This window comes from Taeniopygia guttata, chromosome 3 (genome assembly GCF_048771995.1).
Source record: "Taeniopygia guttata chromosome 3, bTaeGut7.mat, whole genome shotgun sequence".
NCBI lineage: Eukaryota > Metazoa > Chordata > Aves > Passeriformes > Estrildidae > Taeniopygia > Taeniopygia guttata.
Window position 1 is genome coordinate 109891446 of NC_133027.1, and position 16587 is coordinate 109908032.

Sequence of the window (16587 nt, forward strand, 5' to 3'; positions counted from 1 at the left end):
TTCTTAGACCTGATTCAAAATCGATATGTGCCTCTAAGTGATCAGCACTGCTTCACATACGCTTCAGTATTTCATCAAAGTATTAAGCAAGATGGAGTTTGCTTAACTTTTGGAACCTGTGAAGTCTGCAGCCTGTAATTATCGGCCAAAGCAGCATCATAGCTCTTACCTACAACTCATTAGTTTCCTTGAGTTGACGAAGCCCTTCCTCACCCTCCATGCTTGCATACCCAGCAGAGACTACTTGGCTCAGCACAATTAGCAAAGCAGGCAGGACAAGGAGCAACTTAGTCACCTCTGAGACATTTTGCAGCAGAGAACCTTCAGTATGTCAAAGAAGACAAAAAAAGTCATAGAATACTGATAAACATAATCACACAGATTTCTGGTAAACATAACCACACATTGGAAAGACCGTTTCAAGAAGAAGTCTAAAAAATCTTTGTGCGGATACCAAACAACAATAAGAAAAATAAAAGGTCTCTGTTGGCCCAGTGGTTCAGTGTGGTGAGGTTTAGTTACTCCCATCTTAGGTCCTCAGTGCTATGATATTCCTCTGCTGCATAAAGGATGGCAAAAAGAATGAACAATGGTAAACACAGGGGTAGAAGCCACATAAAAAAAAAAAAAAAATAAAAAAAAGCAAACCAAGCCTAACAACAACAAAAATCCTTCCATCAGCAGGAGGAGAATAGAAGTAAAATTAAAACAGTTCAGTTGGAAGGCACCTACAATAATCAGTCCAGTTCCCTGATTGTTTTAATGCTCTCTAATGGTGCAACACAGGTGAGCTGCAAAAGGCAGACTTGTGTTGTCCTCTCGACCTGCTGCACCCAAAAATATCTAGAGGGAAAAAGACACCTGACACAGACATGGTAAAAATGACCCAAACTAAGAAACAGCAGCTCCGAGGGTGTGTGAAAGTCTGCAAAGAAATCACTGGGTGTGTCAGACACTCAGATGCTGGTATAATGCAGTGATTACTGTGTCTCAGTGAATATGTAAAAGTGAGCTTGGTGTTTTAAGGGCCAGGCAGAATGACCGCTGAACAAATTCCAGCCTGGCTGCATTAGCCTAGAAGAAGAACAATATTTGCTGTGACCTGAAGCTTCATGGGATATTCAGAGATAACTGAAGCCCAGAGCTACTAAACAAATCCAGCATGGCATCTTATTCTGCATGGAGATTTTCTAGACAAAATATCATAGAACTGGGAAAATTGCTTCTGTGACACCCATGGGTGAATTTTTCCATGAGCTCCACTGAGGCTTACAGGGCCCTTTATTTCCCATCCTGATAGCATCACAACATGCAGCATGCATGATCCACATCAAATGGCAAAATTCAACCCCAGAAACAGACCTCCAAAATGTTGGTGAGAAGCTTTAAAATTCCAAATGCAACAAATATAGGAACCTAGAGAACTCATGGATTTAAATTCACAAAATCTGTACAGAAAACTTAAGAAATGAAACTTATAGTTCTGTGAAGCCTTGGTTGCTCCATTGCAAGCAAACAAGCAGACAAACAGATATAGATAGCACACTGAAAATCACATGCCCCAAGTTAATGGCAGTGGTCAGCCAGCAGAAGCAAGCCCAAGATTTACAATTAAGGAATTCCTAATGGAAGTTAAAGAGTTTTCCCCATTTCTCTGGAGGCATTGTCCCTCAGTCTGGCATCAAACTGTCCAACTCCTTCTAGCTTCTTTGTGAATGAGGTTTATTCCTGAAGGAGCTCAAGAATCCCGAGAGACCATGACTAAAAATGTCTCAAAGGAAAAATGAAAGTTGCCTATCTCCCTCCTCCACTGTGTAGCCACTTAGCAGTGAGTATCCAGAACTGTAGACAGTGTTCCCAGTGTTGTTTCAGCCTAGCTCAGAGACACATTTCCTCAGCAGGCTATTTGGATCAAAGACTTCAGGCAACGTGCCTCAAAGAAAAGGCAAGGCAAAACACAGAGGGTACTTTTTCTCCATCTGCTTCCATTTTAATTTGCTGCACTTCCACATGTCACCAGAGTCTGTAGGGTGGTCAGCTGGATTCTGGGCCATGTGCACTCATGGCAGTATAAGACTACAAGGTCATCACATCCTACAATCATAGACAACTGTGTCATAGACACGTAGTCCAGCAGTCTACACGGCACATTTATTCCAAAACTATCACACATTAACATATGCCTTTTCAAGTGACCAGTGGGAAACAATTAGATAAGTTTCCCAGTCTGAAGTGAGGCAGCAATTTTCATTCATAGTTTAAAGCAGCCGACAATGACAAATTATGTATTTCATTGTACAGAGGTATAATACCATCTCCCTGATCTCCCTACTTTTGTTAACTGATTATAGAGATTATAAAATGTAGTCCTCTCTGTTGCTAAAAATACATAAAGCTAAAGATAACATTTTATTTATGTTTAAATTTGAAAAAAACCCTAAATATTGATATGCATGTAATTTGAATTGTATGTTGATGTATCTTAGAAAAATCAAAGACAATAATGGAAAAATGGATTCTCAAAACTAATGAAGTGGCAATCTTATACTGCTTTTTGATAAAAGTACAGTGATATCATATGAAAATGTTGCTACACTATGATAGGTCAACTGTAATTTGTATTTACAGTATTTCCTTAGGTAAGGTTCCCATTCCACAGTAGCTGAGCTACACTAACAGATGTGTAAATCAGAAAGTGTAGGGACCCCTAGAGGTATCCCAATAGATGTAAACACAGTAAATATCACGACTGAAAGTGAGCAGGGGATGAGACAGTGAGGAGTCACTTGCTAAATTTTGCCTCTGATTTAACAGAAAATGTGTCATGAAGGACACAGTAGGGTGTTTACAGCACAACACATGTCCCCCAGCAGGTACATGAAGCTATTCTAGATAAGTCCAGACACAGCTGGAAAACAATTCATGGGTCCCCCAAGGAAAATTTCAGAATTTTTCAGTCAGAAAACGCATCTGTTTTTCTCCTGGTAATTTAGTAATGGTGAGTGCCAAAGACTTTGTAACATTCACACAGGCTGCCTGAATCCTGCTGACGATGAAAGGCTGAGGTCAAGCTTTGTACTTCTGGCATTGGCAACACATTTCAGAGCCTCTACAACAGAGCCAGAGAGATTCACTCATTGGGACGCCTGACCCACAGGGCAGTAAAAGTATGAAACAAGCAAAGAGGGCAAGTTCATATCTCAGTAGGGCACAGTTGGAAGACAGTTCATATTGGCAGGGCCCTAGCATGGTTATTACTCTATCCCTGCATAGCAGTGCAGGAGGATGCTGACACATCAGAGCACAAGTGAGAACAAAACCAACTGTCTCTCTGTGCACTCAGCTGTTAGAAACAGTTTAATTGGTTCCCGCTGTATACACGGCTGCAAAAGTAGCAAAGGACTCAAGTCCCCTCATGTTTGGTCAAGATCTTGCTTTCTTTCATCTGTTGTGCAGATGCTGATGGGGGTCACCTGCCTGGAGGGGGGTCAGGATTCTGCCAAATGGATTTAAGGAGGGTACTCACAGTCCAGGCATCCCAGCTTAATGGTCAGTGACTCAGTAAGAAAACCAAAATTGTCTGCACTGGCGGATGGCTCCATTCCTAAAGATTGTAAGGAAGAATGATATCCTGGCAAACCTTCTCTACAGATGTTTTATCTAACAAATAGACCCATTCCACCTAGTAGGGAAATTTTCTTACAACCATTATCAGCAGTACCTAAGTTCCATAGTCTCAATACAGGCAAAAACCTAATGAAGTGTGGAGTGTAGGAAGAATGGGAGATTGTAACTAAAGGCTCTGGGAAGATATGAGGGAGAGAGTAAAAATGGAAAGAAATACCTATTCTGCAATAGGGTAACATTCTTGCATTCTGAGAGAAGTATGATTTTGATGAATATATGGCTTGTCTATAGAAAGGAGACTGAAAGCAACATAATGATTAAGATTATGTCATAATATTTTAATTAGTAACTATAGCTTTGCTACAATAATACTTCGGATACATAAAGATGTATGAAAAAAATGGGTCTAACCTACCTGCAGTGAGAGTACTTTTGTGATAGTACAGACTCCCATTAGTTTGCAGGCTTCTGAGAAAATTGTGCCTCAGTTTTCCAAAATGCTAAATGCACTACTATTTGTAAAGTGCTTGGAAATTTTCTAGAGGAAAGTGCCGAATGCAAACAACAAACTTCTGACTTTATCTGCTATATATATATATGATTTATCCTCACATTTTTATACAGTGTGTGATTGCAGACAAGAAAATATTCTCAGCATTTAACTTCTGGTCAGATAGGAACAGTCCATTGACATGACCCAGCTCTGTCAGAAACAATCTGACTAATGTCATACAATACCCACAGCATTCAGGGTTTGATCTTAAACCAATGGAAAGTACAGAACTTGCTGTATTGTAGGCTGAAGATTTATTGACTACATGTTTTCAGAGGGAATGGACTGTTATAACACACTAGGGGGAAAACAATGGATTTATGTTAAAGGGAAATCATGTTACACCTCTAGAAGAGTCCAGGAAACTTCTATGCAAGGATCAGCAGAGACAAGGATGCTTAAACAGTTTCACAGTTGTTTCATTCCTTCTTGAAAAGGTTGTTTGCTTTGACCTGACAAGCAAAGGAGCAGAATTGGCAGGCTAATGCAGAACAACATGGATTCCCACATATTTCTGTCACAGTCTTCTGGAGATTTGAAAGAAAACAGATGGCAGTGTAGGACCAAGAGCGTGCAAAGAGATTAATGATTTTTAAAGACCAGCATGATTTACTTAAAAATATCCTAATTTAAAAAAAAATTCTAAAGCACTGAGCTTTCCTGGAAAATGGAAGAACTCAAATATTTGTTAGTTACCAAAGTATCAGCAACAATATTCTACTGATGAGTATGCCTGTTTGAAATATTTTAAGAAATATTTAAATGAAAAAGAAAATACAAAACATCTCTAAAAACTAATTAGAGAAGGGTTAGCAAGTGAAATATTTTCTGAAAAATTGTCACTCTCTGTAATCTACTTTTCAACTGGGGAACCCACAGAGATGCTTATCCCTTTTTTCAATGTCAAGAAGACAGAGATAGTGCTAAAAAATGAAGGTATACTTTCTTCACATGCATTCTTGACACTTAAAGGAGTGCAAAATATGAAGAAGTTTCTGGAGGTTCATGATGTGTCTGGTCAGCTTCCTCAGTCAACATCTTACAGATATGACTGCTGAAACATCAGAGGATCTTCACATTGTTTTCTCTCACAAAGACCACAGGAAAATAAAATTGACTACATAGAGTCGGAAGTCTGGTTAAACCAGTACCATATCTCCGAGCAAAGGTCAGCTGCAGATGTTTAGGGAAAGCATATAAAAATACCACATATAGTCTGATCCTACCTCTGCTCAATCCTTTCAGTTTAGGACTTGCAGATGGGAGTATAGCCAGATTATCATGTTTAATAGTTTAATAGTATCATGTTTATCCCATCCTCCAAGACTTTTCACCTCTTCCCACATCTTTGTCTTAGGAGAAGAGAATATTGCCATGTGCTCTTAAACCTTCAAATGTGTGCTTGCATGATTTCTTCACAATAAATCCAACCTGGATTGTGCTCCCCAGCAAAAATGTTCCTTCTCTTTTGTGTGCCAGGGTTTGTGTATTTATTTTATGAAACTGTCCTGGGAACACATCTTTATGTCAGATCTTATAATGCTGAATTGCACCTGATCATATTCTTCAAAGAGGAATAGGGCACTGTACAAGTTTCTGTCTCTTAAGACTTCACAGCTCATTAATACAATTCTTTAAGCAGCTAAAAAGATTTCCACTCCAAACAGCAAACAATATGGAAAGCCCCCCAAACCAGGCTTGTTCACTGTCTTGTATAATAAAAGCTATAAAGCAGTAGAAATGAGTTGTTATTTATGTCTCCTTTATAAAAGTACTATACCAAGGAGACAGAATAGACTTGTTGGGTCTCACAAATCAGGTTTGTCCCCATTTCAAAGAAGAGCTGGGCTGGCACATACATTGCCTGGATTTTAGTCATTTTGGGACAAGGTGGAGAAAAAAATGCTCTCCAACAAAAACAAATGTGAACTTCAAAATTCCTGGGCAGAAATAACAACTTCAGCAATTATTACTGGGAAGTCAGCAAGCACTTGTTATTCAGGGATGAAGCCTATTTCTTTCTTGCTGCCAAAGTTTTTGTCAGTTCCTCAAGGTTACATCTATTTCCATTTTCACAGTCTAAACACATCCTTCTGATCCCCAGCTCCCATTCCTTGAATTCCAGCAAGTCTTCTGATCTCATCCCTTTCTTATCTACTTCCTTCTTTTTACCTGAAGTCCTTAATTTTTAATTCCAGAAAAGCCTTATCACTCGTATAAGCCTGTTGTACTATCAGAATAAATTTTCAACTAAATCAAAAAAGCCCTGAGCTTCTTCTGGTCAGTTTTGCTACTCCGTGTTACAGAATCACAGAATCATAGAATATCCTGAGTTGAACAGGACCTACAAGGATCATTGAGTCCACCTTCTGGCCCTGCACAGCACCATCCCCAAGAGCCACACCATGTGCTGAGGACATTGTCCAAATTCTTCTTGAGCTGTCAGGCTGGTGCTGGGACCAGCCCTGGGGAGCCTGTTTCCATTGCCCAGCCACCCTCTGGGTGAAAAACCTTTTCCTGATATCCAGTCTAAACCTACCCTGATACAACTTCAGGCCATCCCTCATGTCCTGTCATTGGTCACCATAGATTTTATCCTGTGTCTAGTAAACTCCTACTATTAGGAGACATTACCTGACACCATAGAAATCACCAGAGAAGCCAAAATCTCAAGTGTTTAAATACCATGTAGGAAACTGAAAATATATATCTAACAGGGAGCATGAACATTGAGCAACATACAAACCAGACACAAAGCCTCAGGGAGGGAAAAGCTTTTGTTTGACCATCACCAGGTACCCATTTAACAACACACAGCACTAAGCTTGAGGCTACTCTACCAACAGCACTGCCCAGGGTATGATGTGTTCATGTGCCTTTGTGGCTCTCAGCAAATCACAGCTGGGAACATCCTGTCAGGAGAAATAGACCATGAGGACAGAACTGACACACCAAAGCTCATTGGAGCTTCCAGCAATGTGGGACACATTTGTCTGTGGCTTCCACTGCTGTAACCCAGCAGTAGTTTCAGGAGTTTCACAGACCTTCAGAGAGTTCCTCTGCTGTAAGAAGTATGGAATTGTCGTCCTAGGGAGGTGGTGGAATCACCATCTCTGGATATGTTTAAAAAAAAGACTGGACTTGGCACTTGGTGCTATAGTCTAGTTGTGGTGTTAGGGCATAGGTTGAACTTGATGATCTTAGAGGTCTCTTCCAACCTCATTATTCTGTGATTCTGTGATTCTGTATGTGAGCATACTCTCATGCAATCAAATGCACTCTGTAGATTTGCCCAAGTCACTCAGCCAGCATTTCAAAAACAGCTTATAATTTTGGCTGCCTCAATTTTTGAGTGTCTTGGTGTCTTAAAAGACACTAAAAATAAAGAGCCAAAATTACAGGTTACTTTGCACAACTTGGGCCTCAGTTTCTCTGTACTAAGTTCTGATGTTACTTGAACTTAGAATTGAAGCATGGAGTAAGTTTCTTGAACAATACAAAGCTCCAGAAAACTTTCACGAGATGAGAACTGAATTGCACTCTCTGTGTCTCAGGTCACTCAGGTTGGAAGATAACAATTCCTTGGCTTGATAATGACACAGAATTGTGCCAAGCAGAAGTAATGTCATTGTTAAGTGTAATTGCAGAAATATGATAAATTATTCAGACCTACTGCATGTTAGTATGTATACTGAAAATGACCAGTTTTCTGCACATGCCTGAGTTCAAAGGAATGTGATATTAGGGATCACAACTGGCAAATGGAAAAGCCACATGAGACACCACCGTCAATAATCAACAAACCAAAAAGCATGGGAAAATACACATAAACTCTTTCATCCAATGAAAATAAGAGCAGTCAGCTTTATTTTAATTTAGGAACATGCTGTGCTTGCCTGGGGGTTGCAAGGGCAGGGAAGGGAGAGAGGGTCAGCTCTCCATAGGACTGACCCAGGTTTGAAAATTCACAGCAACTAAAGTGCTGAAAGCCAAGCCTCCCACACATCCTCCCCCTATGTGTCAGGAAATAGTGTCTCCTGATTGCTCAATCTCTAAGTCAGATGGCTGGCCTGGAGGGACTAGATGGGTTTCTCGGATACCATCAGACCCTGGGGGAATTTTATATCGACTAAAGCAGATGGAGCAAACCCAAACAATTTTGGATATCCCTTCAAGATGCTATTCAACTCTTGATGAGCCTCCCTGTCAATGAAGTACAGTAAGTGCACCTCATATCTGTACTTGGTAAGAAAAAATTTTGTGACTGATTTTCAGGATGAACAGAACTACACATAAGAAGCACAACTAAAACAAACAGCAGTGATAGCAGCAGACAAGTGATATGGTGTGGTAAAGCCACTAGGCTATCCAGGGAATTTGCTTACTCAGCTCTATGAAACCATGAGACCTCACTTTGTAACACATAATATAGACTTTTAAAACCTCAGGGTTACACTGACTGTCATAAGCTGCAACAGACAATAGCTTTCTGTTCCACAAAACAAAACTGAAAAGATGCCTGCCTTGTTCATATTGTATTTTTTTTTTATCTTGCTTCCAGGGTAAGTTGATCCATAGAAGAACTAGCAATTTCCTGGCTACTATAATCCCATCCAAATTCAAGGATGTTAAAACCCATGCATTCTCATTGGAACTGTGTTCCTGTTTTAATTCCTAGCCTTCCACTCAGTGTACAACTTTCCTGTTGAACCAGAACTGACAGCCCACAGGGAATTTCCAGACTTACAAACCCCTACAGGTAGTGTTGCTAACCTGTTGGATGCTGAGCTGAAGGAAAGAGAGAGGAATAATGAGACAGATGGGAAGCAGTCAGATGAAAACACCCCAAATATGGAATTATCTCCTCCTTAGTTCCTTTTCTTACCCTCTCAGCTTTCAGCAGTTCTGAATACATTAGTCCTAAATTGCCTAAAGTACTTCAGAGAGACTAACTGTTGAACCAGGTAAAAAATGTTTGTGGCTCCAGACACTTGCCTTGGCTGTGACAGCTCTCAATTTTTTATTGGGGCATAAAGATTTCTATCAAGTTACTACATTCTTTAAGAATTTTTTTTTCTTTTACATTGCCAGCCAATTTGATTAGGCTGTTGTTAAGACAAAAAAGGAGCTTCTTGGAAAAGGAGATGCTAGGCCCATTGAAAACAAAATTTAGTAAGAAATAAATGGGGTAGAGGATAAAATTCTGATATGTCATAGCAAAGTATCTTATATCCCAGTATGATTCCTTCCAAGTCTGAAGACTTCACTTCCAAAGTACCCCCTTGCAGGATCTGCTCTTGAGAGCTCATGCTCCCTTGCACACACATCAGTACAGTTGCTTATTCTCCAGCTGATGGCATCCCTTACTGGGGATTAGACCTTGACCACCTGCCCAGTAAAGGCTCTCTCCATTCCATGAGCCAGCACAGTGATTACATCCACCTGCAGCTGTTTTCAGCACACCTTACTGCACTTGCTCAATTTCGATATGCAGTGGAGATCCCAGTAACCCTCCCTCCTCTCAGCCCTAAATTTTCCTCTTTTATTGCCTCCTCCCTGCCCCAATAACCCACTCTCAAGAGGAAAAGTATTTGCAGACTTTTCCCATTGTCTAAACAGCCTGATGCAGGGAATGCTGACTTGCAGCAGCCTTTCTTGTGACTGCCTGTTGGCTGAAGCCAATTGCTAACAGCATGGGGACAGCATTGTGTAATTCACATGGCTTGTGCTCCTCAGTCTAGCTTTGTGTTTATGCTCAAGGGCATCATCTCTCCTTCCAGCAACTGCACAGGCCAACAATGCTCCTGCTGGCCAAGAGTTTTCTACAGTTACAAGTGCTTGCAAAGTGTGTCATCTTCATGCAGGAGGCCTCAAACTCTCTCTGTGGAAGCCAGCTGCTTCTATTATGGGTCTCATTAGAGAAGATGCCAATGAAGAGGACAGCTGCCTACACAGCTGTCCCCAGAACTGCTCCCTTCTCCACTTGAAGAATGAGCAGACACCCAGGGGTGAGGCTATTTTCAACCTTACAGGAGGTAAGGTTAATTAAATGCAGCATTGAATTTTAATTGCCAATAGATACAGCTGTGTGCCCCACGGAAAGCATCATCTTCTTACAGAGTAGGCTTGGGAATCTCTGGACTGCAGAGGTATAAAAAAAATTTACTAAGAATCACTACTTTTAGTTTGGACTAAAGCACTTTGACCAGGTGCTCGTATCAGTATCCGCAGGAAGATTCTCCCTGTAGTAGGTGACTGGTTCATGTATGACCCTGTTACATTTAGGCTTTAGATGTGAGAGACACCTCTTCTCTGCAGAAGCAGAGGGCTCTTTGGAGAGCCCTTAGTATCAAGCAAGTACAGGCTCAAGGTGCTACATTTGGCAGATTTAGCCAAGTAACTCCCCTTACTTGTTTTAGTATTTTTTATCACCAGTAGCTTGGCAGAGGGGGACAGGACTTCATTGTCAGGGGCTAGGGAATTGCCTGTCATCCTCATAAGGAAAGAGGAAATGCTTGCTGCAAAATATTGCAAGGGATTAAAGAGTTAAAAAAGAAATTCTCCTTTGTGGAGTTGCCTAAGGAAGCTGATTTTTGGCTGAGGCTTATTTGGGATTTTCCTTTCCTGCTACCAGAACATGAAGTAGCTGAATTTCAGTTAATTTTTTAGTCTTCTAAAAATATGACCATCCCCTCCTCACTCTCCTCAGACCTCCCTCATCACCTGTCACCCCATCCACATACAGAAGAGTGCAAAATCCTGCACTCACCCCTCTGCACACCTTTGGGAGAAGCAATCAAACTAAACCTGAATTGTGTGTGCTGCCAAGCTGGCTTCAGGATATTTCAGAGGAGAAGAAAAAAAAACAAAAGTAGAAAGAAAGACAATCAGTACTTGCAGGGATTTGTTCTTGAAAACAAGCGAAAACATGAGAAGCTTTGCTGCAGCAGCTGCACTTACACTGTAGGAGCCGTGTCCTGTGCAGATCCTCCGTGTTCTGCAGCCCCGTAATCCTCAGAGAGAAATGCCTGCACTGCTCCTCTTGCTGGCACTGCTGTTAGAGTGAGACTGAACTGCTGCTGTTTTCACTTTCAGACCAGCCTCTCTCTCCAACTCCTCTGACGTCAGACAGCCTGTTCATTTTACATTGTTCATTCCATAATGAACAATCTAAATGTTTCTCTAGGTGAATTTAATGCTGCAGTTTGGGGTATCTGTAATTTTTGCACTCTTGGATAGAAAAACCCCTCCAAGGGGTTCAGGGAGGAAACTGGAGAACTACAGATGTGGTTGCTTAAGTCCCTGGCAAAAGGCAGTACCTGTACTTTTCTGTCCATGGTATATTATATCCACACCCAGGCTGTAACTATCTGTCATGAAAATCCCCATTTGGAAAGTGGTTTTCCAGTCTCTCAGCTGTGCTTAAACAGGGTTTGAAACAAGCATGACATAGAGGTCTCTCACAGACACACTCCAAGCCCACAGCCCTCTGCTGTGTCCCGGCTTTGACTGGATTTAATTAAACAGGACTAAAACAGGGCCTTCCAAGCACCTTGTCCACCTCCTTTTTCTGTTTGGCACTAACCCATTCTAGCTGGATTGTTTTTTCAAGCATGTGGGCCATTTTGGCCATCTTCCCTCCCAACTTCAAAATATCTTTTCTGGAAGTGTGTCATCTCAGATAAACACCAGCTCAGAAAATTAATCTATTCTTTGATCTCTATTATGCTCTGCCTATTTGCATCTTTCCATTATTCCTTTGCTACTGTACAGTATGACACTTTTCACCTGCTGTGAAAGCCACTTAGGTGTTACATGGAAGGGAAGAGCAAAAGCCACAGTGTTAGCACTAATGTTAATCAGTACTTGAAGAGTGAAATGCTCTCCTGGTATAATCCTTCTGAGGTAAGTGGTGATAAATTTGGACTGATAAAACCTCTTTGTTTTGTATTTAGGACTTGAGCTTGGCTATAAGCCTGTAAGTATCAGTAGTCCCATTTAAGAGATGAAGGAAGTCTGAAGGTGAAGTGATATATGGTGAAAGTCCTTGAGTGAGCTTTGCTTTATTACAGACAAACCTTTTTGACTTCCAAACTTATTCAACATTTTCTGCAGGACTGTACAAATATGCTGCTATTATGAGCAACTGGGTTTGGTTATTTTTATACCACATCATTTCCATTTGTAAGCAGTCAAGAAGTATATGTCTTGGTACCACTTTTGGAGATGCAATTGCTATTTCAAAATGTGCCAGGGTTCTTTTCTCTGCAACTTACTAGCAGAGCAAATTTGCCATTTGGGGCTGTGTGGACTAGGTTTATATATATATGTATGAATGTATGTATGTATGTATGTATGTATGTATGTATGTATGTATGCATGCTTCCTCTTCTCTGCTCTACCATTATCACCTTCAAATCAATAAAAATAATCTGATCAACTTCCAAAGGCTTAAAATCACATTTTTTTCTGATAAATTTCTAATGGCAGCTTTCCCCATGCACTGTAATATCATCACTATGACCAAAAGCTTTGACATACATTCCAGAATAAAATGGTATCTCTTTGAAGAGATTCCCACTTTTATACTTACAAGATGGATCTAAGAATCTGGCAGATGGAGGAACAAGAAAATTATTCCAGTTCCAAAGAAGTATTCAGTCAAGCGAAGGAAGTAAAATGTTTTTATATATAAAGAAAAAAAAATTAAAGGTACCCAGTTTAGACAGTGCAATCCAAGCACTGACCAAGTGGTGTTTTTGTCCCCTCTGGCTATGAGATCTGTCACTTGTCTACTTAGTATCAACAAGGATCATTCAGGGATGAGTCCCTGCATTGTTATGCTGCATGCTAATCTTATTAAAGATCAACCCTGGAGTTACATTGCTACCTGTTGGCAGTTTGTCCCATGGATCTCCAGCAGGAACTCTGAAGGGCAGAGTGATTTTCTGTAGGATACCCAAGCTGTTCCTTGCAGGGAGTTCCACATTCCACTGGATTTCATTGACTCAGATCCTCTAAAGCACAGTAGAGACTCCTGGTGTTTGCTAAAGATGACATGGCTATCCGTGACTCCTCTTTCTTCTGTTTAGTTTATAAGATTATATTACATCTTCTCCCTAGAGAGTGGAGTAGGAGGAACATGGAAATCCTGACCATCACACAGATGTAAAGCATAAATAACCACAGCCTGTCTTTCAGGCTGAGCCAAAAACAAATGGTGTTTCTTTATTTTGAAAGATTTTTCAGCAAGATTGAAATGCCAAGAGACTGAAATACTCTGTTTACCCATATGTGACATGGGCAGTGACAGTTAACCTGTGTCCAGCAGCACATTTCATTTCTGTACTGAAGGGATATGCCCTTTACCATGTAGTTGTTAAGCTAGAAATGTTCATCCCATCAGAAATGCTGTAACATTCCAACTGCCGTGGACTAAGACAGTATCTCTATGAACTTGTTGCATTTCTATATGAAAATGAAAGGTAGAACAGCCAGTTGTACAGTTGTACATTCATAGCCTCTGCATTGAATCCCACAAGATGCCACAGAAGTCCTTTCTGGAACACAACATCATGATATGAGAGCACAAAGAAATCCTCTGTGGGCAATCCTGTTTCCTATACTTGAGGATCCTTTCCATTAGATTGGGATTGTTCATGCAAGAGAAAAAAAATTGTTTGATTTTAAATAGAATTTATTTAAAACAGGAATTCTCCCAAAAGACACTAGACACAGGCACTTCTGGAGGGTGAGGAGAATCAACTTTGAGCACTGGATCAACACAAGCATAGGCACTACTTGCCCCTAAAACACAGAGAAAATACAGAGAACTGAGTGAAACCCTCTGCATCACTTGCACATGATGAAACAAGACAGCGTGTGCTCCTCAGATCCAAACCAGTCCAATGCATGCTCACATGAGCAACTGTAGAAGTCCAGTTGTCACTCCCTTAAGTGCTACATAACAAAATAATAAACCAAAGGAAATGAAACCCCATTAAAAATATTATTCTTGCTGCCATAGTGGAACAGGCCATTCAGCTCACTAGTCTAGTACTCTGCCTCAAGCAGTGGTTAGATACCTGATGATTCAGAGAATGAAGAATGGAAAACACACTACATCCAGCCAGCTGTGGGCTGGAGTATTACATAAGGATGAGTGGTTGAAGAGAGAAGAAAAGAGAAATTCTTTCTTGAACCCCACAGCTGATCAGTTTACACATTTAAGTATGAGGTTATTTCAGATCCTTAATTTTTTTTTTTTTCCTTGCACTGGTATTGCTATGTATGTTATTTCTGCATATATTTCAGTTTGGGAATCTGCCAGGTGTTTTTCCAACCCACTGAATTCAGGAAATGCAAAGTTATGACACATTTTTCAAAGAACAGCACACACCAAAGCATGCAGAGAGCTCTATCTTTGTCCTCAGATGCACACAGCCTTGGCCCTAGTTTTTAAATCCACCTGGTGCTTTTCCTTTCATTTTGAAGATGGAATTCTGTTCACTGTGTAGTCTTGGCCCCAGATTTAATTCTCCATTGCACTGACCAGAGGGAAACTTCCTACAGGAATCTTCATTTCCAAGGCTTGAAGCAGCATCATGGTTTACTAAGGATTAGTAAACAGTTTAAGTGATTGGAAGGAAAGCTGGTGATGTGTTGTAGATAAACATATGCCAGCAAGAAGGATTGTTTTAAGACACTACCACAGCTACCTCTGAACTGTATAAGGGATCATACTCTAATCAGGAAAGGTGGAAGAAAGCACTTTCTGGAGCTATACAGTATGTACTTGAAGCGTTTCTTTAGCCACAAAGGACTGTGCAGAGCACAGGAAGTGTCTGAGTATCATAATCAATGTATAGCGCTGAACTGACAGCATTTTAGACTCAGTTTCCTCCAGTATCAGAAGAAACACAAATTAAGAATCAGTGCAAAATAAGGCTCACACAATAGAAGGAACATTTCAAATGAAAAGTAATGCAGTGTTAAGTAGAGTAAGACTTACAGAACCTTCATTTCTGCAGTACATTGTGACTGAACTCAGAGCCTGAGGCACAGACTGGACTTCTCAAAGTAAATCAACAACTTAGATGGACAGTATTCATACATGAGAGTAGACAGAAGGCAGCACTAGCTGAGAACACCCTGCCTCCACCACCAACAGAAGAGGAGGCAGGAAGGAGTGAGTTTTGTCCCACACAGGGAACTGTGGCTAAGCTCTGACTCCTTTGCAGAAGTTAATTAGACCAAAGAGAATTGAGTAGGCAAGACTATTTGGACAGTTGGTAACTAAAATTGTTCTGCAGACATTTAATATCAGAATTAAACAACGTTTTGTAATATATCACAGCCTGACTAGCTATTCCCAGAGCTATCTTAGATCCATTTTGTTTTCTAACAAAAACTGCATAGTGAATTCAGGTTAACCAGGCTCCCTTGAGAGCTTTGTGGGATAACAGTTTCTTGGCTTCTTTTATTCACATACTGTAGTGACAACTGTTAAAGTGGAGATGCTTCAAAGAAGCCAGAGAAAAACATATGCACTCAGTAGAAATGCCAGAAATTACATACCATATTAACAGCAATCATCATGTGTTACAGGGGAGCCTAGGTAGGAATGAGAGTTCAATTCTATGGAATATATCAAATTTAAGTGTCTTGACCGGTATTTTTTTCCTTTTATTTCCTACACATTCTCTTTTCTTGCAAAAAGATTTATTTTTAAAAGACTCCAGGAAGCCAAGAGAACCTATTAGACTGACAATTATCCTTAGTCACTTCCTACAATGGTTTAAAACTCAGAAAATCTTTTTTGTGGGCACGAATGCAAAAGTACACCAGTGGCCCACAGTTGAACCAGTAAACCTGAAAAGAGTAATAACTTACAGCTAGTTACATCACATTTTTAATTACACTGAATGATTATCAAGGTTGGAAAATCAAATGCTTAAAAATTATAGACAGCAAACACATTATGATATAGATATGTTTAGCCACTAGCCATGTATAACAGCTGTGGCAGAACATGGGATAGGGTCAAATGTGCCCTAAAGGAGTTCATTTTGTTATTCTATAACCATTTATAGAAGACACACCATTGGTGAAATTATCAGTGATGAACCAGTTAAGATAAAATTTGTAAACTGGTTTCACACAAGAAAAGGTTATTGTACTTTTGATTTTTCATTTCCTTTGATCATTTCAAGTATAGACAGAAAGGTGGCACACTTAAACAAATATTTGTATAACTTTTTGTTCATTTCACAGATTTCATGTCATAAAACTTGTTAGTATAAGATTCTTGTCCCAGTTAGATACAGGAATTATCTAACACCTAAATGTTTTGTTCCCTTTCCTCCTACCTTCCGCCCCCCACCATTAATTTGGCAGATCTAGGAAGG

The 16587-nt window shown here is 40.2% G+C and overlaps 1 protein-coding gene across 2 annotated transcripts in view; it reads right to left on the minus strand.

Annotated features, from left to right (window-relative positions):
* Positions 1-11257, minus strand: part of DAAM2 (dishevelled associated activator of morphogenesis 2) — a 201415-nt gene extending 190158 nt beyond the window's left edge. Inside the window, exon 1 of one of the 2 annotated variants that reach the window (XM_030269211.4) lies at positions 11141-11257. The gene's annotated coding sequence lies outside the window, so the exon portion shown is untranslated. The remainder of the gene's footprint in view (positions 1-11140) is intronic. The other variant, XM_072927612.1, reaches the window with a different exon arrangement.
* Between the last annotated feature and the right edge of the window lie 5330 nt (positions 11258-16587).